General features: G+C 46.3%; 1 protein-coding gene across 2 annotated transcripts in view; it reads left to right on the top strand.

The window, feature by feature from the left end:
* Positions 1-1,372: 1,372 nt before the first annotated feature.
* KIAA0513 (KIAA0513 ortholog) overlaps positions 1,373-21,867 on the top strand; it is a 47,288-nt gene continuing 26,793 nt past the window's right edge. The window contains exon 1 of one of the 2 annotated variants that reach the window (XM_033156938.1): positions 1,373-1,492. The gene's annotated coding sequence lies outside the window, so the exon portion shown is untranslated. The remainder of the gene's footprint in view (positions 1,493-21,867) is intronic. The other variant, XM_033156941.1, reaches the window with a different exon arrangement.

The following is a 21,867-nucleotide window of genomic DNA, read 5'->3' as shown; positions in this document are numbered from 1 at the left end:
ATTGTACAGTGCTTAAAACAAAAATTGTCACACGCTGTCTTGCAGGCCTTGTTGTGAGAGCTAGTGTGGTATAATGGTTCAAGTGTAGGACTAGGGCCTGGGACGCCAGGGTTCAAATTCCTGCTCAGCCATTAAAGTCACTGGGTCACCCTTGTCCTGTCACGGTCTCTCAGCCTAAACATACCTCACAAGGTTGTTGTGAGAATAAAACGGGGAGAAAGTGGTGTGTGGGGGTGGGGGTGTGTAAGTAAGTTAGAAAGTAAGGCAAGATAAACAAAAATCAAATGAATAAATCTGATGCATGTTTTCTCAGAAGTACAGAGTTCAATGGTGCTTACTCCTAAGTAGGCGTGTGTACAGGGGTGTGGAGCAAGTGTATGCAGATGTCTCCAAAAGTAAATCCCTGTTGGAGAGTGTCCATGGTGGCTCATTGGAACTGGTAGGGTGGAAGACAGGGAGGAGGCAACACAAGGAGGAGGAAGCTGACAGACAGGGCTACCCTCAGTATGTTGTAAGAAAGAAGACAGGCAGGTTTATGCAACTATGCATGGCATGGAGAAAGTGGATAGAGGAAAGTTTTATTCCTACTCTCACAACACTAGAACACATGGACATCCATTGAAGCTGAGTGTTGGCAGATTCAGGATGGATAAAATATTTCTTCATGCAGTTAAGCTATGGAACTTGCTGCCACAAGAGGCAGTGACCGCCACTGACTTTGATGGCTTTAAAAGAGGATTGGACAATGACATGGGCAAGGCTATCAATGGCTACTAGCCATAATGGGTTTGCTCCACCTCCAATGTCAGGGCCAGTAATGCTTCTGAATACCAGCTGTTGGGGTTCTGCTTGAGAGTTTCCCACAGGCATCTGGTCGGCCACTGCGAGAATAAGATGCTGGGCTAGATGGCCTGAACCAGCAGCAGACCCGTTTTATGTTCAGTTGGGGACAACTGGACTCCAGGATGTGTGCTTGGGAATCGCAGCCCAGTCCACTGCAGATTGACCCGGCCACAGCAAGCCTCTCTGACCTCCAGAGGTCTAAGGCTACACCCACACCATGCATTTATTGCCCATTGAAAGCACGTTGTTTCCCCTCAAAGAATACTGGGAACTGTAGTTTGTTAAGAGTGCTGCGAACTGTAGCGCAGCGAGGGGCAAACTACAGTTCCCATGGTTCTTTTTCCCCCGGGGGGACATGAGCTTTGAAAGCGTTCTACCTGAATGGTTGTGGCTAAGACCTTATTAACGCGGGAGGGACTGCAGCAGTCTCCTCACCTCCCCCGGCGGCGCGGCTGCAACCTTTGCCGGGCTGCCCGCCCGCCTCCTGCTCAGGCTTCCCCGGCCCCTCCTCTGAACCTTCTCACGTGGCAGCCACTGTGCCGCCTCCTTCCCCGGCCGCGGCTCCGAGCCTGCGCTCTTCCGCTCGCTCAGTTCGCAAGAGGAGGGAGAAGACGTGCAGCCGGACACACGGAGGGCTCTGTAGCAGGAGGTAAGGCAGGTGGGCGCAACCGACTTTCTGGGGGGTGGGGCTCAAGCTGATACAGGGTTTCGCGCTGGGAGAACTCACTTTGCAAATCGGGCGCTGCAGCGTACAGACCACTACGGGGCATATGCAGAGTGCATTTGCGGAGTAGAGAGACGACAGGCGCCGTGGTCCCCTATCCGATTTAAACAGGGGAGCGGGTAAAGCTGAAGGGCCTGGGAGTTGGGGGCTCCACAGAGAGGCGGGGCGCGCTTCTGGAAAAACCTAGCCCCCCTGCCTACCGTTCGAGAGTCATTATTGGTGACTCGTTGCACGGATTCCCTTCTGCTTAGTTTCTGGAGATGGCTGTCAGCCCTCTGGTGTATGTTTTTCTTCCTCCAGTGTTGGGCTTTCCAGATAAATCCTGGGAGAAGAGGATGTTGGGCTGGATTTGCCTTTGGCCTGACCCAGCAGCCTCTTCTTAGGTTCTTGTTTCTTGTGTGGAATTCTGTAGAGCCGCTGCCACTCAGCAGTGTAGCAGTACAGAGCTAGCTGGACCAGTGGTCTGAGGCATCTTATTCCATCGCGGTATTTTTTATTTGTTTGATCCAGCCCTTCAAATTGCATTGGCTAGCTGGCTGGGCAAGAGAGCGCTTCTAAGCATGTAAAGAGTGCCTCAGATATCCTGTAAGTGCAGTTTTTTTATTTTTTTTATTTATTAACAGAAGGGAATAACTGGCGCTGCCCGAGATTTTTTAGAAACCGAAAAATATGGTTGTGTGTGTTTTTTGTTTTGTTTTTTGGAATGGGTGGTGTCATTTGTGAATTTGGATCCATCACACCAAAAATGGGGTGAAGTCTTGATTCAAAATGGCGCCTGGCTTCCAAACGTCAGCAAAGACCTCTTGGGAACCCTTGCGACCAAGTTTGGCGGTGATATCTCCAGAGCCATCCAAACCTATAGAGACCAAAGGGACAGACAAACCACTTTCCAAATTATATAGTGGATTGCGTTTATATTTCACCTTTCCTCCAGCGAGCTCAAGGTATTATAGATGGCTTCCCCACTCCCTCCGTATCATTGCAGCCCCATGAGGTAGGTTAGGCCGAGAGTTGGTGACTGACCCAAGATCCTCCAATGAGCTTCACGGCCGAGTGGAGATTTGACACACCATATTGGCTTTCTTGGTCTATACAGGTAGAGCAAATATGTTTCTTTCTTTACCTCTTTAAATAGGTTTGATTGGAATCTTGAGTCAGAAACAGCCCTGACCTTTTCCTTTTAAAAAGATTTCTCTGAACCCCCCCTCCTGGGGGGGGGATGGACAACATTTTGGGGCATAACTGAGGGTGGGATATGGTGCTTCCTGGCAGCACAGATGTGTAAAATCCACTGACAGCTATTAAAATACTGTTTTCCCCTCCACTTGGTATAATTTTCAAGATGGCAGCTAACAAGCCAGGTATCCTATCCACCTGCTGACAGGCTTTAGTGTGGCCGGTAGGACAGGCATCATAGCATGACTGCAGCTTCTCACTAGCCAGCTGAGCGTACACTATACGTGTAAAGCACGTCTCCACCCACCCAAAGAATCGTAGGCGCTGTAGTTTAAGGGTGCTAGGAGGGGTAAACTACAGTTCCCAGGATTCTTGGGAGAAGCAGTGTATGGTGTGTAGATAGCCTGTGCCTTCGTCCTTGCTAAGTAAAGGGGCTGACGGCATGGGGCGATTGGTGGGGATGGAGGGCGTTGAATTGGAGGCACGTGACAATAGGCAGCCTCTGCCAGCAAGTTTTCTGCACACCAGCTCCTGAACAGGAGCAGTCTATCTGAGCTGTGAGAACTTTAAATTGCAGTAGCTACCATCCTAGACAGTCCAATTAATCCCGAGCCTCCCTAAATGCTTATTCGCTCTGTATGCGGGGGCTGGTTAAACCATTGGCTTCAGGTGTTGAATTACTGCTATTCTTGCTTGTGGGACTCCTTAGGCTTCTGGCTGGCCACTGTGAGAACAGGATGTGGACTAGATGGGCCAATGGCCTGATCCAACTGCAGAGCTCTTATTATGTTAAGCACATCAGGACTCTGGAGAGCTCATTAGGGGAGCGCAGGTGGTGCAGTGGGTTAAACCACTGTGCTGCTTGGGCTTGCCAATCAGAGGTCAGCAGTTTGAATCCCGCAATGGGGTGAGCATCTGTTGTTTGGTCCCAGCTCCTGCAGTTCGAAAGCACGCAGTGCATTTAGATAAATAGGTACTGCTCCGGCGGGAAGATAGATGGCATTTCCGTTCGCTGCTCTGTTTCGCCAGAAGCGGCTTAGTCATGCTGGCCACATGACCCGCAAAAACTGTCTGTGAACAAACGACAGCTCCCTCGGCCAGTAAAGCGAGAAAAGCACTGCAACCCCAGAGTCGTTCACGACTGGACTTACCGGTAATTGTCAGGGGTCCCTTTACCTTTACCTTTAAGGCACATATTTCCCTGGATCAGCATTCATTACTTTTGAGATAGGCTGCCTCTGAACATGGAGGCTTTGTTTATTGTGATTGGCCTGTATCCTCAGCGTTGATTCAGTAGAATTTCAGGTTCAACCGATTCTGGAATAAATGACTCCCTTCTGTGAAGTCTCTCTTGGATTAAAATGGTTTCCACTGGCTGACTGTGACTTTGTTCTCTTCTTCACCTTTCACTCCTGATTACTCTTAATGGGTGCAAATTGCCTTTGATCCTTACAAGATCTTTTATCTGCTATGGCTGGTGTTTGCCTTGGCTAGGCAGTAGGGTTTTAGGGAAAGGAGTGTGGGGAGGGATCCCAGTTGTGACAGCTGGTATGTAGAAAGATCCTAGAAAAAGCATTTTAAAAACAACAAAGCAAGAAGAAACTTTCTTTGAATTTTGGCAAAGCCTTGGCAAGCAAGGTGCTGTTTCTATACAATAATTAAAAGCTTTGGGATGGTTCTGAGGCTAAGATATTCCTGCTAAGGGAAGAGAAAAGTTGTTTGCAATATATTTCCTGGAGGATAGAGGAAGCCAGGCAGAAGTCCTTTTGCAGTAGGCTGTGGTCTCATGGGGACACGGGTAGCGCTGTGGGTTAAACCACAGAGCCTGGGGCTTGCTGATCAGAAGGTCGGCAGTTCGAATCCCCGCGACGGGGTGAGCTCCCGTTGTTCAGCCCCAGCTCCTGCCAACTTAGCAGTTCGAAAGCATGTCGAAGTGCAAGTAGATAAATAGGTACTGCTCCAGCAGGAAGGTAAACGGCGTTTCCGTGTGCTGCTCTGGTTCGCCAGAAGTTGCTTAGTCATGCTGGCCACATGACCTAGAAGCTGTACGCCGGCTCCCTTGGCCAATAAAGCGAGATGAGCACCGCAACCCCAGAGTTGTTCGCGACCGGACCTAATGGTCAGGGGTCCCTTTACCTTTACCGTTATGGACTCATGGAGCAGAGGATGCTTTGCTGCACAGTGCTGAGGTGAGCTGGGATGAGTGAAAATGGACAGAGACAAGTCCCCCCCCCCCCTTGCTTAATGCTAGAACCTGGGGCCATCTGCGAAGTTGAATGTTGGAAGATTCAGGATAGACAAAAAGTACTTCACCATGCAGCACATAATTAAACTGTGGAATTTGCTCCCAGAAGAGGCAGTGATGGCTGCCAACTTGGATGGCTTTAAAAGAGGATTACACAGATTTCTGGAGGATAAGGCTATCAATGGCTGCTAGTCATGATGGATATGTATTACTTGCACTCTGAGAAGCAGCCTGCTTTTGAATGCCAGTTGCTGGGAATCCTAAGCGGGGAGACTCGCTGTTGCACTCAGGTCCTGGGGGGTGGGGGTGGGGGTTCCTTTGGGGAACCTGGTTGGCCACTGTGAGAACAGGATGATGGTCCTTTAGCCTGATCCAGAAGGCTCTTCTTGTATTCTTAAATGAAACAGTATGCAGTTACAGATTTCTGGGAAATGGGGGTTCTTTTGCCAGGTTTAAAAAGCCGGAGGGGGTGGGATGATACCTGCATTGAGACAATACATTTTAAAACATATATAAGTTTTTTACAGTAGGACATAGGGGTATAAGAAGTTCTTTGCTGGATCTGCCCAAAGTCCTGTTAGTCCGGCCAGGACTGGTTGCTAGGTTTCTTGCGCCCTAGGCGAGACCACCTTCTGGCGCCCCCCGCTGCCCCACCCCCACCTAAGACTGCTTTAGCAGGAGGTGGGGGTGGTAGAGAGGCAAGCAGCAGTTTCTACGCTACAGCTGCTAGCCCCCCCGCCCCCGCCCAAACCTGGCCAGCGCCCCCTCCATTTTGGCGCCGTAGGCAATTGCCTAGTTCGTCTTAATGGACGCGCCGGCCCTGAGTCCGGCATCTGTTGTGCACAGTGGCCAATCAGGTGCTCTGGAAAACTCAAAACAAGCAAAAGAACTTGCAAGGAAAAGTCTGCTCAGAGAGCACCTTCCCACTTTAGACAACAGCACAGCATCAGGCCCTTTCTTCAAACTGTTCATGGGTTCTGTCTATAATAGATGCAGCATGATCTGTGTACATAGGAAGGAACGTCTCACACTGCATGAATAGGGGCAACTATGTACAATGTATTTGCTCACATGGATGCAGCCTATCAGCACAAACATTAATCTACTCCTCTGGGTTCTGTTAATGATCTCTTGCTTCCAACGCCTGTTGATGCTCGAGGCAAAGCACAGAGCACCCCCCACTACAGCGGCTATATCTAGTTCCTTCATATGAGTCCTGCATGACTCTTCCTTCTCCTCCCTTTTTAAAAGTAGACCCTGCATCATTGAAATTTTTCATAAGATCTTCAGGGCCACCGGAGGCAAACCTTTAAAATAGGATGAACCCAGGGACGGAGGAAGGGGTGCGGTTAGTGCGGGCCACCCTGGGTGTCAGCACTGGGGGGGGGGGTTGACAAAATGCCGGGTGGCACTCACCGCGGGGCCTGCAGCACACCTGAGCCACTTGTCTCTCCTGAGAGAGACGCGGTGGCTTGGACACCCGCAGGCTCGGCACTGCCCCAAACGGTCCACCCACTGCCTCCCCCACAGCTGTAGTGCGGCTGAGTGGGAGAAGCAGGCAGACTCCTGGAGGCCCCGCAGTGCCCCTGCCCCTGAGCGCACCTCCCCAGGTGCCCAAGCAGCTTCTTCCGCCGCTGGCATGAGCAGGTGTATATTAAAAATGTATAAACTGGACCTTCATCCAGAAATGGATTTCAGGGCAATATACATAAGAATCTGAAGCCACAGAATTGTAGATTGGAAGGGACCCCGAGGTTCATTAGTACAACCTCCCGCAATGCAGGAATATGCAGCTGTCCCTTATGGGATCAAACCTGCAACCTTGGTGTTATCAGCACCACACTTTAACCAACTGAGCCATCTCCAGTGTTTAACAGAAAGTGTTAAACAGCAGTATAATAAATCAGAGGGGAATGAAATACCTTACCAGCTGAAATACAATAACTTAAGATGCCTGGGCAAATGGAAGGTTTTAAGCTGGTGCCAAAGGGAATTCATCATTTGCTATGGAGTGGGATGGAGCAGGTGCTCACTGTAGATAATAGCTAAGGGTCCAACTTCACCTTTGTGTTAAAATGGATCCATTAGATTGGGGTTAGGTTGGAGTAGGGGTGGGGGAACCTGTGGCCCTTCAGATCAGCCCCTGCCAGCATGTCAGGAATGATGGGAGTTCCAGTGCGATGATACCTGGAGGACCACAAGTTCTCCATCCTGGCATTAAATTAAAGCTAGGAATATGAATACCTTGCGAACGGGACTTGTGCCAGTACTTTACTGTGCCTATGGTCCTGAGTGTTCCCTTGCTTTTGCTTTTTTCTTTTTTCTTTTTTCTTTCCTTTCTTTTTTTTCCAAGCCAGCCTTGGCCAGTATCCTCTTGGCCACGTCAGGGACAACCGGCTTTCATTTTCAAGGCTGCATTTTCCAAGAGACAGCGTGTTCTGAGGTTCCTCTCTGATCACAAAACAGCTGGCCCTCTCCCCACAAATTTCAGCAAAAAGCCCAGGTTAGATCAAAATGATAACGCAATTCACCCTGTCAAGCCCTGGTTATAATCTGGAAGGAAGTGTACTTTGGGAAAGGCATGGAGGAGCCTCTACCGCCACTGCTTTTTTGTTCTTGAGCCAAATCATTTACAAGTGTGAAACCAAGGGGTTGCAGTGTTCTGGGACCTGATAGAAGCACTTTTAACTGTTGGAAGGCTGTGGGGACCTTTGAGAGACCCCCTACTTGAAGCTGAATAATCTTCCATATCCAGGAGAAATATTTCCAATATTTAAAGTGCCAGGTGATTCTTTCTTCCATTTATTTCAGAAGCAAGTGTCAGATTTGGTTTGGAGTGCTAAGTTGATGTTCAGGACAGACAAAAAGTAGGTGTCTTTATGCAATGCATAATGAATTTAGTTGCACATGGTGTGCTGACAGTGGATAAGGCCACTGTTTTTCAGCATGGGGGATTTGGCCTGATCCAAGGTGGCTCACAGCAGGAGCACTATCACCATGCAAATATATGATAAAGATTAAGAAATGGGTCCCCCAGGCATGTTTGGGTTAAAACTTAAATGTGTATCTTGGGTCTGAAAAGGTTGAAGCTAAATGGATTGGACATTTCATTTCATTTTCCCTTTTAATTGTATGCTGTCTTATATATACTGTACACAAGGCGTTACAAGCTGAAGAAACAACAGTGCAATACAATACGTCAGGCAGGTATGGTGTTAATTGTTCTTGCCAGCCGCTTTACTGTACAGTGGTACCTCGTGTTACAGATGCTTCAGGTTACAGACTCCGCTAATCCAAAAAACGTATCTCAGGTTAAGAACTTTGCTTCAGGAATGAGAACAGAAATAGTGCGGCGGTGGTGGCAGCGGGAAGCCCCATTAGCTAAGTGGTACCTCAGGTTAAGAACGGTTTCAGATTAAGAACGGACATCCAGAACGAATTTAAGTTCTTAACCTGAGGTACCGCTGTACAGCTAGAAGTGGGAGCTCTTACAGTTCAGAGATCAGAGTTGGTACCACCTGTGCAGGCCAGGTGTTGGGACAGATACAAAAGACACGGGGGTAGAGCAGCTCCCCTATGAAGAAGTGTACAACATTGGGGGCCTTTTAGTCAGCAAAAAAGTGAGTAAAAGGAGACGCAATAGAGTCATGCATGGTGCTCAGAAAGTGGGTACGTTTTCTCTGTCTCTTATAATACTAGAACTCAGGGAAAACCAAGGAAGATTCAGGACAGACAAAAGCAGTTCCTCTTTCACTCAGCGCATAGTTACAAAATATGGGATTCATTCTCACAAGAGGTAGTGAGTGCCACCAGCTCGTATGACTTTAAAAGAGGGTTATATTTATTTAACGGTATTTTATTTCATAACATTTGTACACTAATTGGTTGTAGAAGAAAAACCTCAAGAGCAGTTTACAAAAAGATAAAACAATAAAATTATCAAGATAAAATAGCAACAGCAGTTTAAAATGTACAAAAAGATAAAATAGTAACAACAGGTATTTTTTAGAGAAATTCATGGAGGGCAAGCCTATCAATGGCTTCTTGCCACAATGGCTATGTTCTCGCTCCACTGTCAGAGGCAGTGTGCTACTGGCTACCAGTTGCTGGGAATCACAGGTGGGGAAGAGTTCTGTTGCACTTGCGTCATGCTTGCAAGTGCCCCATAGCCATCTTGTTGGCCCCTATAGTGTTGAATCCGACGGGCCTGATCTAGCAGGGCTCTTCTTATGTCCTGTTTTTCAACTCCCCAAGGGTATCTGTACTTTCCTATGGGTGACTCTGTCTTCTGTTGGAGGGATACAACCCAAAATTTCATAATCTTGCATCCATATACAAAAAAGTTAATTATGGTTTAAGGAACATTATACAGATTTGTGTGTGTGTGTGTGTCCTTGGTTACTGTGATATTTTAAGCAGAGTGTCAAATTATATGAGAAGAGTGTCAAATTATACGAGTGAAAATAATGTAGGAGGTTGAACATTGTATTGGAATTTTATATTCCTCATAATTAACAAACTCCATTCTTCAATAAATTTGTTTGGTGCACATCTTTCAATATATCTTTTATAATGCATAATGCTATATCATATATCACTTTTTTATACCGTTGCAAAATGTTAACCGGTTTATCTGATATCCACTTTCTTGCTGTGACTAGTCTGTCTGCAGTGATCTCAGCTGTTGCAGGTTCCGGATCTTTCTTGTTTACTGTGTGTTTCAGATATCCCAATAAAGCAGACAGTTTCTTAGGTGTTGGCATAAAAATATTTTTTCCCCTTTGTTTTGCCGGTGTGATTTACCTCCTGCCCAGTCCTTTTTAAGCATCTGTTGTGGGTTTATTTGATATTCTTGTTCTGCTTTTCCAACAGCAAATGTTGAGTTCAAAGCGGCTGATGATAATACCATGAGCATGGAATTGATTGTAATAAAATCTCACGGCAGTTTACAAAAATAATAAAACGATAAAATTATTGGTAAGAAAAGAAACCTATTTAAAACATTCAGAAATAATTAAACAGTAAGCTAAAAACTAGATTAAAACATGTCAACATTCTACGTGTCTAGGTAGGCTTGCCTAAACAAAAATGTTTTTAGGTAAAGGTAAAGGGACCCCTGACCATTAGGTCCAGTCGTGGATGACTCTGGGGTTGCGGCGCTCATCTCGCTCTATAGGCTGAGGGAGCCGGTGTTTGTCCACAGACAGCTTCCCGGTCATATGGCCAGCATGGCTAAGCTGCTTCTGGCAAACCAGAGCAGCGCACGGAAATGCTGTTTACCTTCCCGCCGGAGCGGTACCTATTTATCTACTTGCACTGTGTGCTTTTGAACTGCTAGGTTGGCACAAGCAGGGACCGGGCAACGGGAGCTTACCCCGTCACAGGGATTTGAACCGCCGACCTTCTGATTGGCAAGCTCTAGGCTCTGTGATTTAAACCACAGTGCCACCCGCATCCATAAAAATGTTTTTAGCAAGGGCCAAAAACAGTACTGTGTAGGTGCCTGCCTGATGTCTATAGTGCTGCCACACTAAAATGTAGTGGTGCCAGTTCCACATCGGGGTGCAGATTTAATAGTATCAGCTGCTCTGAATCTGAGAGAGAATTTCAAGGACTAGCATGCTTGCCCACCATGTGCATATAAACAAAGAGGTAAGTAACATCTTTAAAACAACCTTAATGTATTTGTAAAGCAATCAGGAAAGAAAGGGGGAAGTTGTAAAATACACAGTGCAGTATATCAGTGAGCAAACAAGGCCTTATTCTGCTTTTGTTATTCATGTTACTCAGCAGGAGGAGGAAGGGACTGAGCTTTTGAGATATTAAGGCAAGGGGACCACGCTGAAGGAATGCTGTTTTGTCTCTCCTGTTCTCATAATGAATGGGTTTGATGTATCATTTACCAAATGGCCGGGGAATTCTTTGGCCCTCCTGGGTTTCACAGAACCCCTGATGTACGGGTAAGTTGAAGTCCAGCAGCATTTGGAAGGCTATCAGCTGTAAGTTTCCCATCCCTAATTCTTGTATGTACGGTATGCTATCTATGCTTTAAGGTTGCAAAAGAGAGCTGCTTTGATGCAAAACAGTGCATTGTTGAACTATGTGAGTAAAGAGTTAAATAATACACATTTCCCTAATAAAAGTGTAGCCCTGCTAGATCAGGCCCAAGGCCCATCTAGTTCCAGCATCCTGTTCTTGCATTGGCCAACCAGATATCTATGGGAAGCCCATGTATTTGATGCATTTTAAGTACCGTATATCCTTTTTTACACATGGATATGGAGGCAAAAACTGAAAGCATTTAAATGCGAGGGATACACACAATATCAATTCTGTATAAAACTACAGATTCATTTTGTAGGGTTGTTTTTTAAATAAAAAAGTTAATTAATTTCAGTGCATTACATCCTTTCACCCTTCGTTTTAAAATGCTTGTTATACCTGAATCATTGTGTAGGATGTAGCTGCAATATGACTTTGCTCTGAGCTGTACAAATCATCGCTTGGGGCCTGTGAGCAATGGAAGGACTTGCTTAGGAGTTCTTTGCTACTCGCAAGTATTCCATGCTGGTGGGCTTGGAACATAACCCAACAATTTAAGAAGAGTCCTGCTGCATCAGGCCAAAAGCCCATCATAGAAAAGCATTTGTCCAATCCTCTAACTGCGAGAGGCAGTGAAAGATAGGCGTGCCTGGCGTGCTCTGGTCCATGGGGTCACGAAGAGTCGGACACGACTGAACGACTGAACAATACAATACAATACAAGTTGGTTACCATCACTACCTCCTGTAGGAGCACATTCCACATTTTAGTTGTGCGCTGTTGTCTCTCCTGAATCTTTGAACATTCAACTCCACTGTATGTCCCCGAGTTCTAGTATTATGAGAGAGGAAAAGAAACTTCTCTTTATTAACTTTCTCTGCACCATGCATCATTTTGTTCACCTCTGTCATCTCTCCCCTCCCTTACTTGCCATTTCTCTAAACTAAAAAGCTCCAAAAGTTATAACCTTTCCTCATAGGGGAGTTTCTCTGTTCCCCCCCCCCCTTGATCATTTTGGTTTCCCTTTTCTGAACCTTTTCCCAGATCTACAATGTCCCTTTTTGAGGCGAGGCAACCAGAGCTGGACACAGTATATTCTAAGTAAGGTCTAACCGTAGATTTGTATAATGGCATTATGATACTTAGAGCACTGGCTAAGCTTGTTAACACGGTCTGCAATTTGCAGTGATGCTGCCAGGATTGTCTTTGCCGTCCTTCCAACTGTACTGCGCTGTGCCCTTTCCGCGTGTGTTGTTTTCCTTCTCTGTCCTGTGACGGCTGACAAAAGCTTTTCCATCTGCTTAATTCTCTTTCACTGCAAGGAGAAGGGGTGGGGTGGGGGACTATTTTGAAGAGCTCTTTATGCATCTTCCATCTAGCCAATTATTATATTAAACTCTAGGGCCGAGATGCATGAATTAATTAAATTTCTATCTTTGCTTTTTAAAACGAGGTTGTTGGGATAGCATCACCCTTCTCTTAAAATTCCCCCACCCCTTGCTCTGCTGCCACTGGCTCAGATGCTAGCCTAGTAACTGAACTGTCCAATGGTTACAGAATGCGTTGCTGCAGCTTCTCATCGTTTAAGCTTGAGCTGAGCGTGTGTTGCAGAGTTGGAGAAAACTGGGGCAGCACATGGGGCGCTGGAGGGCAGTGTTAACAGCCGGTGCACAGCGTGGACTTGATGCCAGCGGCTTTGGTGGTGTGCTCCAGGACTCGGATAGCTCATGCTAGATAACTGCATTGCTGTGGTTTGTGTTGCTTTTCTTTCCCTTTAGAAATACTGTCTAAATAGTGACACTGGCCCATGTTAGGACCATCTAACAAGCTTAGCACAGAAGCATACAGCCAAGAAAATCATTAAGAGAAGACAGAGCATAACTCCTGCTAGAACTGCTCACTCCTCCAGCACCTTTCACCCTTAGCATCAAAACCCAACACAAATTAGAAGGCTCTACCTAAGTCTTAATTCTCCATTGCTATTGCTGTTGTTGTTAATGCTGTTTTGCTCATGGGTCATTGTTGGATGGTACAAGGCAGCTTCCTGTGTTTCTGCTGGCAGTCGGCAATGCCAAGCTGCAGTTTGTTCACTAAGGTCACTGAAAGTCAGGGGGAAGTAAAAGTCCCTGGCTGTTTCATTAGATAAGCTATTTCAAAAGATCTTTGCATGGGATCCTGCCTGAGGCAGTAAGCAGATGATGAAATAAAACTTTCTTGCTAGCTTGCGGTTCTGCAAGTGATTTGAGTCTATCCTGTACGAGAAGCTGCTTGAATGTGGCAGTGGTGTACCATGTATGGAGCATGGGCAGCTCTGGACATTTGCAAGTATGCATCTTCTGCAGTAGTGAGTTAGTGGTGGATTTATAGTGGACCACACCACACATCATTCAGCTTTATTAGTTACTCTGTAGTGCTTCCCCAATGTTAACACATCATTGCCCTGCGGAGGGGCACACTTGCACTGTAGAATAAGAAAAGCGGGACAAAAAAAGAAAAGAAATGTGGAACATTTGTGGCATGGTTCCAGGATTTCAGCAGGAAGTTACGAGATATGTATTGATTGGAACAAAGCAGTATGTCCTCACCCGAAACCTTTGCAGGTGTAAATGATACTGAAAGTGGGATTGTGTATAACTGCCCCAATACCTTAATGAACACAAATTGTTGTGAATTCACAATAAAAAGACCATCATGTGGTTGTGGTCTGCATTCGCTCTGGACACAACTGAAGTTTCTGGTTTTTAGAGATGCATTGCCATCTGTGTCTTTTGACGATAAATTTGCAACTCATATTTTGATTGATTGCCCTCTTGTTCGCAACACTCGTGGGAGAGCTTAGGACCAGGATAGTCTAAAGAGGCAAAATAGACAAGCTTTTGCCTCAGAGGTATGCTTACAGGATCGAGCACCCAGCTGCTTCGATGTGCCAGCATGGGAAAAGCAGTTGCAGGTCAGGCATTCTGACATAGCTGGTTCCTTATTGCTGATGTTGACATGAGTGTGCGGTTATTGCACAGGTGTAGGTTGTTTACACGATGAATGCTCTCTTATTCCTATAAATCGATTCACATCCTTAAAAATAATACCCCCAAAAAGCACATAGGTAGCTGATGGACTGTTTGGACTTGTCCTGTGTGATTAGGTGATCCCCAAAACTCCACATGCTTGCTTTTCATCGCGTGTACACAGGTGTTTTCCTTTGTTTGCTTCATGATGTCTGGCACTGTTGGAGACTCTTCTGTTTATTTCACAACTTGCTAATCAGTTGGGTGCTATCCCAGCCTCTTTTGCATATTGCTAATTGCAGCACCTGACCACTCTAAATAAAGATATTATATACTGCTTGGCTTAAAATGAGCTATTGAAGGAGAGAGGAAGGATGAGAGGACATAATGTTAGGATTTGACTTTGGTTTAAAGCAGGGATGGGGAACCTGTGGTCTTGCAGATGTTGCTGGACTACAACTCCCATCACCCCTAGCCATTGGCCATGCTTCCTGAGACTGATGGGCGCTGGAGTCCAACAACAGCTGGAGGGCCACAGCTTCCCCATCTTGTGTCAGTCAATGCAGAACTTAAATGTGTTTGCCTAGCTGAATTAAATTACTGTCCTCTCTTCTTTTGCTCTTAAAAATCGCCTAACATGTAGCCTGGGTAAGGAGTTGACTGCCAGGTGTGGGTCCTGATTTAGGAAGCGAACAAGCAAGGTGAATGGGAGGTGTGATGGGGAGAATGCCCCAGGTTCCCTCTGTTGGTCTGTCATTTTGACAGCTGTAGTCTTAATAATTCATGTCATTTCAAAGCACACAAGTAAATGTTGCAAAGCACTCTTAGGTAACACAGGACTTCCTATGTCGTCTTTTGGAACAGTAAGAGAGACAGTGATAGATCCTTTTATATTCTGGGTGAATTATTCATATACAAATTTTGTAATGGTTTTGAATTTTTGAAAAGGAAGAGCTTTGGCATGTAGCCTTCAATCTGCTTAATAGGTGTCCCCCCCTTTTTTGTTCATTGCCAGAGATGGGGGGCCAGCATTTTAAATTGCAACATATGCTCACTCCAAGTTCAGTGTCTTGTGGTATCCTTTCCTATTTTCTCAATAAGCTTCTTTGACAAAAGATGAGCCTAGCAACTTGGGGTTCAGGGTAGCAGTACTCTGGTAGCACAAGTGAGCCTGGCCACTCTGTGTTCTGGGTAACAGTGATGCTTCCTGGATCCTCCCTCTCAGCTGAATTCATCTAGAAACTTTGACGGCAATCTCACTCTGTCCTTTGCTTGGGATTATGGGGTTTTTCATGGGGTGGCAGCAGTGCCAGCCCTACCATTGGACAGAGTAAGGTGAGCTAGTTTTCTCTGGCTTTCTTAACTTAGCCTTGTGCCCTTAGTAAGATGGAGGAAGTTGTTGCATTACCTGTGAGATTCAGCTGTCCCGTTCAATCAGATTCTTTTGTATGTGAACGCGGGGGGGGGGGGCTGGTTGGCATAGAGAAGGGAGACATCCAATTAAGCCAAGTCTTGGGAAATTCGGGACAAGCCAAAAAAAGTGCTACTTCATGCAGCACATTGAAATGTTCTCCTCCAAAAGGTCTAGTGATGGCCAGCAACTTGCACAACTTTAAAAAAGGAGTAAAAAAAAATCATGGGGGAGTAAGGCTAACAACAGCTACTAACCCTGATGGCTGTATTCTGCATCCACTGTCAGGGATGGTATGTATTTGGAGTGTCAGCTGGTGAGATTCACAAATGCAGAGGGCTTCTCACAGGCTTCTGGTCAGCCACTGTGAGAACAGGATGCTGGACTGGCCCTGCAGAGCTGCTCTTGCATTCTGATGACAGGCCCTCTCTGTTTCAGTTGCCTCTGAGCATCATTTGGTGGAAAGATGGGGTGCAAATACAAATATATAATGGAAGAGCGAGGGATTGAGTCCCCCCCCCGCAAGGACAATTCCTTTTCTGTACCCAGTTCTGTGCTTGGGAATCACCATGTGAAGGCACAAGCGTTCAAAGGATTTCACTTGCTTGAAATATATCACCCGCTGTGCTGATGAGTTGCTGTAGCTAGGCGATCACATGGAGGCAGGCAGGAAAGCTTTTGGCAGGGTGTCACGAGATAGGAATGATTTACTGCCACGTTTTTACTGCTGTGCCTTTGTGACATCTAAGCAATAAAAGATAAGTTGGCATGCCTCTCCGGGGGTGTTGCAGCTTATCTCTTGGAACCGTGTGCACCTGGGTATGCAGAGCTTTCATTGATTATGCACACGTGTGCAATGTGGTTCCTGCTCTGACAGCGTGTCCTCGGCCCATTTCTCCAGCAAGTGCTTTCTGGAAACCAATCCTCTTTCACCCTTTGTTCTCCTCTAGGCCAGAGGTAGCCAGCGTTGTGCCCTTTCTCGCCACTCTGGCTGGACTGATGGGAGTTGGAGCTGATGGGAGCAGGTTAAATAGAAGACACCCAATGAAGCAACATCTGGAGGGCACCGTGTTTAAGGCAGTGCTGTCAAGTATCCCGTTTTCCCCGGGAATCTCCCTTATTTCAAGCTGTTTCCCACTGCCATCCCTTATTTTTTATATCCCTTTAATTTCCCGTTTTTTTCAAAGGAAGCAGCTCCTCTCCCTCCCCCTGCTGGCCAGGGACTGGGAAGACCTCGCCTCCTTGCAGCCTCAAAGCAAGCGGGAGCCATTTCCTGCGCTTACAGGCGTTGTAGCCCATGGGCAGTGTTTCCAAAATACAGTAAGCCTACTGCGCACGTTCACACCAGTGCCGCCTGCTTTTGCTTCTGGCTCCGCCCACCACTGCCATGTGACTGTCCCCGGGATAGGTGAGGCTGCTGATATTTTCAAATCCGAAACTTGACAGCTATGGTGTTGCCTAGTCCCAAACGGAAGGATTATCAACTCACACCTTTCTGTTTTCTGAACAAATGAAGCCATACATTTGCAAGTCAGAAAAGCACTGCTGGATCAGACCAAGCAGGTTCCATCTAATCCAGTCTCTTGTATCTGATGATTGGCCTGTCAGGTGCCCCCAAGATTCCCCCCCCCCCGCCAAAAAAAGCTCAACAAATTTGCCCGGCAATGGCAATGGGTAAATCACAGCCAGTATTTTTATACTGCGAGTAGATCAGTCTCTTGGGAGTTGGACATGCCTGCAGTAGACCATCCTTTCCTTCAGTTGGTTTCCCCCAGCAGTTGGTATTATTAACCTGGATGTTTTTATTTAGCTCTTGCGGCTACTTCCTGTCAATAGACCTGTCCTTCATATTTTCATGAGAGCTGCTGCTCTTATCAGATTGCTCTTGCGTAAATATCATTTCCTGGCCTCTTGTTGTGCAAGATCCCTAAAGTATAGTGTTTACTGTCTGTTTGTTCTCCTGCCCTGCTTTCCTTGCTCTGCTTTCAGTGTTGTTTCCATGGCCAGAAAAAACAAGGCTCCTTCCTTTTCCGGGAACACACACACACACACACACACACAGAGAGAGCGCTGTGTTCTCAGTGTTTGCTGCTATTCCGGAATCTTGCAACCTGCACATATCCCAAGGCCATTCTGCCTCTGGCCTATGTCATGCGTGCCACACCGGAGGCAAAACACACCTCACCGTGGATTGAGAGCAGCTTCAGTATTGTGCCTTCTAGCAGACATCCACTTCCTTTCTGCTCAGTGAGTGTTGTATCTCTCCCATCAGTCAAAGTGCTGGACAGATGACAGCACATGCCCAGATGACCAGCTTCATTGGCTAGGAATTGGGGGAGGGCTGTTGGTGCAGGAAGCAAACCAGGTTATGCACATCAGGCGAAGACAAGCCCACACCTTTTCTTGTGTGTACAGCAGCATAAAAAAACCACCTACTTGAAATGCAGCAGGGGGGAACGACCTTGTTGTTTTAAGCCACTAATGTGCACAGAGCCCTGATCTCCCTGGTTCTAGTCCAGCAGTGCAACCACAGTTGTTTCTATTCATGGGGCAAGCAAAAGTAAACAAACAAAATGTCCTGGTGACTTCTATGCCTCCTCATCCCAGAAGAGCCAAAGGGATGAAAATCATGTCCTTTGGTTGCTCCCACAGCCACTGACACTTCCATGCCCCAAGTGGCATTGCAATAATCTCTGGTGATGCACTGGTTGCGAAAATGTTTTAATGCTTCGGAGTCTCTAGTGTCATGGTCATGACACCCTTCCTGGTCTGAGGTTTTAAGTCTTTTCCACTTAATGCTTGCAAAACAAATATGCCCGACACACCCAAGACCACAAGCCGTGGCATCCGCATTCCTGGCAGATGTCAAAAGAAGACAACAAGAGATTTTTACAACAGAGATACCGCAAGATTACTCCCCCACCCCCGGTTGCTTTGGATCTGGAGACAATTCTAAGAGTCGTGATGCGATAGGGAACTTGCTCCCACACATGGCAGTGATGGCCATCAACCTAGATGAAAGAGGAGTGGGCAAATTCATGAAGGATAAGGCTATAAATGATGGCTACTAGCAAAGATGGCTATGCTCTGACTCCAAGGTTGGAGGCAACAATGCTTCTGAATGCCAGTGGCTGGAAACTACAGGAGGGGAAGAGTGCTTTTGTGCTTGGATTCTGCTTGTGGGTCTCTCACGAGTACCTGGTTGGCCACTGTGAGAGCAGGGATGCTGGCCCTAATCCAGCATGGCTTAATCTATGTTATGTTAGGCTTCCCACGTATTCTTCAAGACACTAGTATAATCTGGCAAAGTGCTCACTTAGCATCTGTACTCTGTATAACTGGCTGTGCTGGAAGCAAGCAGCCTTAGGTAAGGTGCCGTTGCTGTCTTTGGTAGAGGTCTGTAGGGCAAGGGTGGCTAATCTGGGACATGTACCAAAAAAAATCCTTCCAGTAGCACCTTAGAGACCAACTAAGTTTGTTCTTGGTATGAGCTTTCATGTGCATGCACACTTATTCAGATACCTGGGACATCTGGGACATGTAGTTCAGCAACACCTGGAGGGTCACAGGTTAGCCATCCCTACTATATGGTGTTCATAATTCTACACAAATACAGAAAGAAGGGCAGGATTTAGTTTTGGGCTACAGATTTGGCTCCCCCCCCCCAAACACCCTAGGTTATTGCATTTAAAGAGTAAGCGTGGTATCCAAACTAATACTAAGTAACATCATCTATCAGAGCAAGGATTTTGGCTTGTGCAAGAGGGCTTCCCTTCCTTCACCCCCTAAATCTGTTCTAGTGGTTCCCCCAACCCTCCGGACTACATTGGGGGAAGTAGTAGAGGGAGGAGACGTGGGGGAAGATGGAGTCCTATTGTGCAAAACAGAAATCATTGCACTGATCGGATGGGTCCCCTAAATCCTGCCCTGAGCTTCCAGCTGTTAAGAAAAATCCCTGGAAGCGATTGACAGCATGTGGGAAAGAATTATGGTGATGTAGAAGCCAGAGAGGTAGCAGTACGTGGCTTCCGTTGTTCAGGAGTCACGATACTTTTTTACATCTCCAAAGTCTAGAAACAGCATTACTGAAATTGCTGGCTCATATTTCTCCTTCCAAACTGAATGAGCAACACAATAATAAAAGCAAAGCAAAGCATCATGTCCTAATTTGTGTAATTTGATAGCTTTCACAATAAATGAATATTTCCACCACTTTTAGCTTGCATCCTCTTCAACAGCCATGGCCTGAAGCAGTGAATGTGGAAGCTTTGCTGAATCTAAGTGGGTCCCTGCTTAGCAGGGCTGCCTGGAAACACTGTATAGTTCTCATTGAGCTTCTCAAGGAATGTGGGGCTATGAAGGTTAGAAATAATTAAATCAAGCCATTTAGTACCTCCTTTACAAGGTAGATTTAAAAATCTTACACCCTATGCTCCAAACACTGAGAAGCGTACCTTTCTTTCAAGGGTGACTTCAGGTGTGAAGGTTCTCTAAACAAGGACCACTCTGATGTGTTTCTTCAATCAGTGAGCTGTATTTGTTGGTTTTACTTGGTGGCAGCAGTGAGGTAGCACTTTGAGCAGTACCAAGAAGCTGAGACTAGCCTTCATTTTTCATTTCCCATAATGGTTCCCAGCATGGCGGCACTGCAGGGCATTATGGGAAATAGTGACCCTAGAGCAGAATTAATTTTAAAGGGCCCCTCAGTGATGGGCCTTGTTGGCAGCCCAGCAACTGCCCCTGGATGCTGGGTGCCAGCCACCAGCTCTGCTTCTTTCTCTGAAGGGAACTAGGCGAACAGATGCATTCTCTCTTCAGCAGAAAATCCTTCACCTCTCCTTGAGTCTTTATCCCTCTCCAAGGGCTGCTACTAGGAAGCTGACGCACATCTGCCTGGCTCTTTATTTTGGCACGTTGGAGGGGGAGGGGTTGAAAACAATTCCAGAGTCTTTCATCATGTTAGCTATGGGCTATCTTTTGATTTCCAAGGCCGCTTCAGTTAGGGTTGCCAGGTCTGCTTCCGAAAAATAGTGGACAAGCGGGGGGGGGTTTAAATTAAATTAAATTATGTATTTTCTTACAAACATTTTAACACGTATAAAAATACCATTTCATCATAAAGCTTTTGAATAAAAAAATGTCCACTATTTTGTGGGGGGAAATAGTGAACATAATGTGAAAAAGTGGACTGTCCAGTCAAATAGTGGACACCTGGCAACCCTAGTTCAGTGTGTGTGTGTGTGTGAGAGAGAGAGAGAGAGAGAGAGAAACTGAATGACAGCAAACATAAAATCAGAAATCTAATCTTTCCCTGGCGAAGTTAAACTGCCTTAGTGTCAAATGTCAAATAATCCATTTTGGCTGCCAGTTAGTGAGTGAGTGGCCTCTGTGGACGTCTGACTCTCTTACAGAGCTGGGCAGATCTTTGCTCAGCATCCAAGCCTAGTAGGGATGGGATGCTTCTATCATGGCTTCCACAGCTCAGTGGTAGAGTACTTGCTTTGCATGCAGAAGGAGCCAGGTTCAATCCATGCCCTCTCCCGTTTGAAGGATCTGGTGTTGGAAAACACCCTTCTCTTCCTGAGAGCCTGGGAAGATGCTGCAGTTTGGAGGAGGCTTGATGAACTGTTAGCCTGACCGAATCTTAAGGTTTCTGAAAGATCATTTCCCCCTTTATTTACCTATGAAGCTCACTGTGTGACTTGGGGTTAGTCGTTATTTCGGAGCCTAACCTTCCCTTCAGGGTTGTTCTATGAATCTATTGGGGGGGGGGGAACTGGGAAGGAAGAATCCATATATGCCAGCCGACTTGAGCCCTTTGTGGAAAGGCACACTATAAGTATGATTAATAAATGAATAAAGTACTTTCAGGCTACTTGGAAACCTGGAATCTGACCCACATATATCTAAGGCACACGAGAAAACTTTCCAAAGATAAAATGGAATATTTGTGCACTTAACAGCTAAAATGTTGGGGGACGAAAGTATTCATAAAGGAAGGGGGTATTCCAGCAGAGAGCAGCAAAGCAGAGCCACGTTTCTGGGTCTGGGGGTACAGCTGCCTCTTGGATTTAGGGCAGGGGGCATTTCGCCTTCAGCCCAGAGCCTGGATCTGTGTGGGGGAAATGATAAGCTTCATTTCCCAATGTGTTCGGGGGACCGTGTTAGATTGCATCATGCTATGCCCAAATGAAGTTAAGAATTGACTGGCTGCCTCTTCATTTCCTGCCCTGATGGCAACTAATTATTTTTATTAGCCTATAAAGTTCCATGGCCAGATAGAAATGGGAAGCGGGCTGCCTGCCTCGCTTTTCTTCTTCCACAGCTGCAGCTTTCATTAATTTCCCAGAGGAAGAAAAGGTATGATGCATGCAAGGATAGAAGGCAGCTAGCAGAGCATCACAGAATAAATAGAAATGAG

This window comes from Lacerta agilis, chromosome 8 (genome assembly GCF_009819535.1).
Source record: "Lacerta agilis isolate rLacAgi1 chromosome 8, rLacAgi1.pri, whole genome shotgun sequence".
Taxonomy (NCBI): Eukaryota; Metazoa; Chordata; class Lepidosauria; order Squamata; family Lacertidae; genus Lacerta; species Lacerta agilis.
The sequence above is the reverse complement of the archived record's forward strand: the minus strand, read 5'-3'. Positions and strand labels throughout refer to the sequence as shown.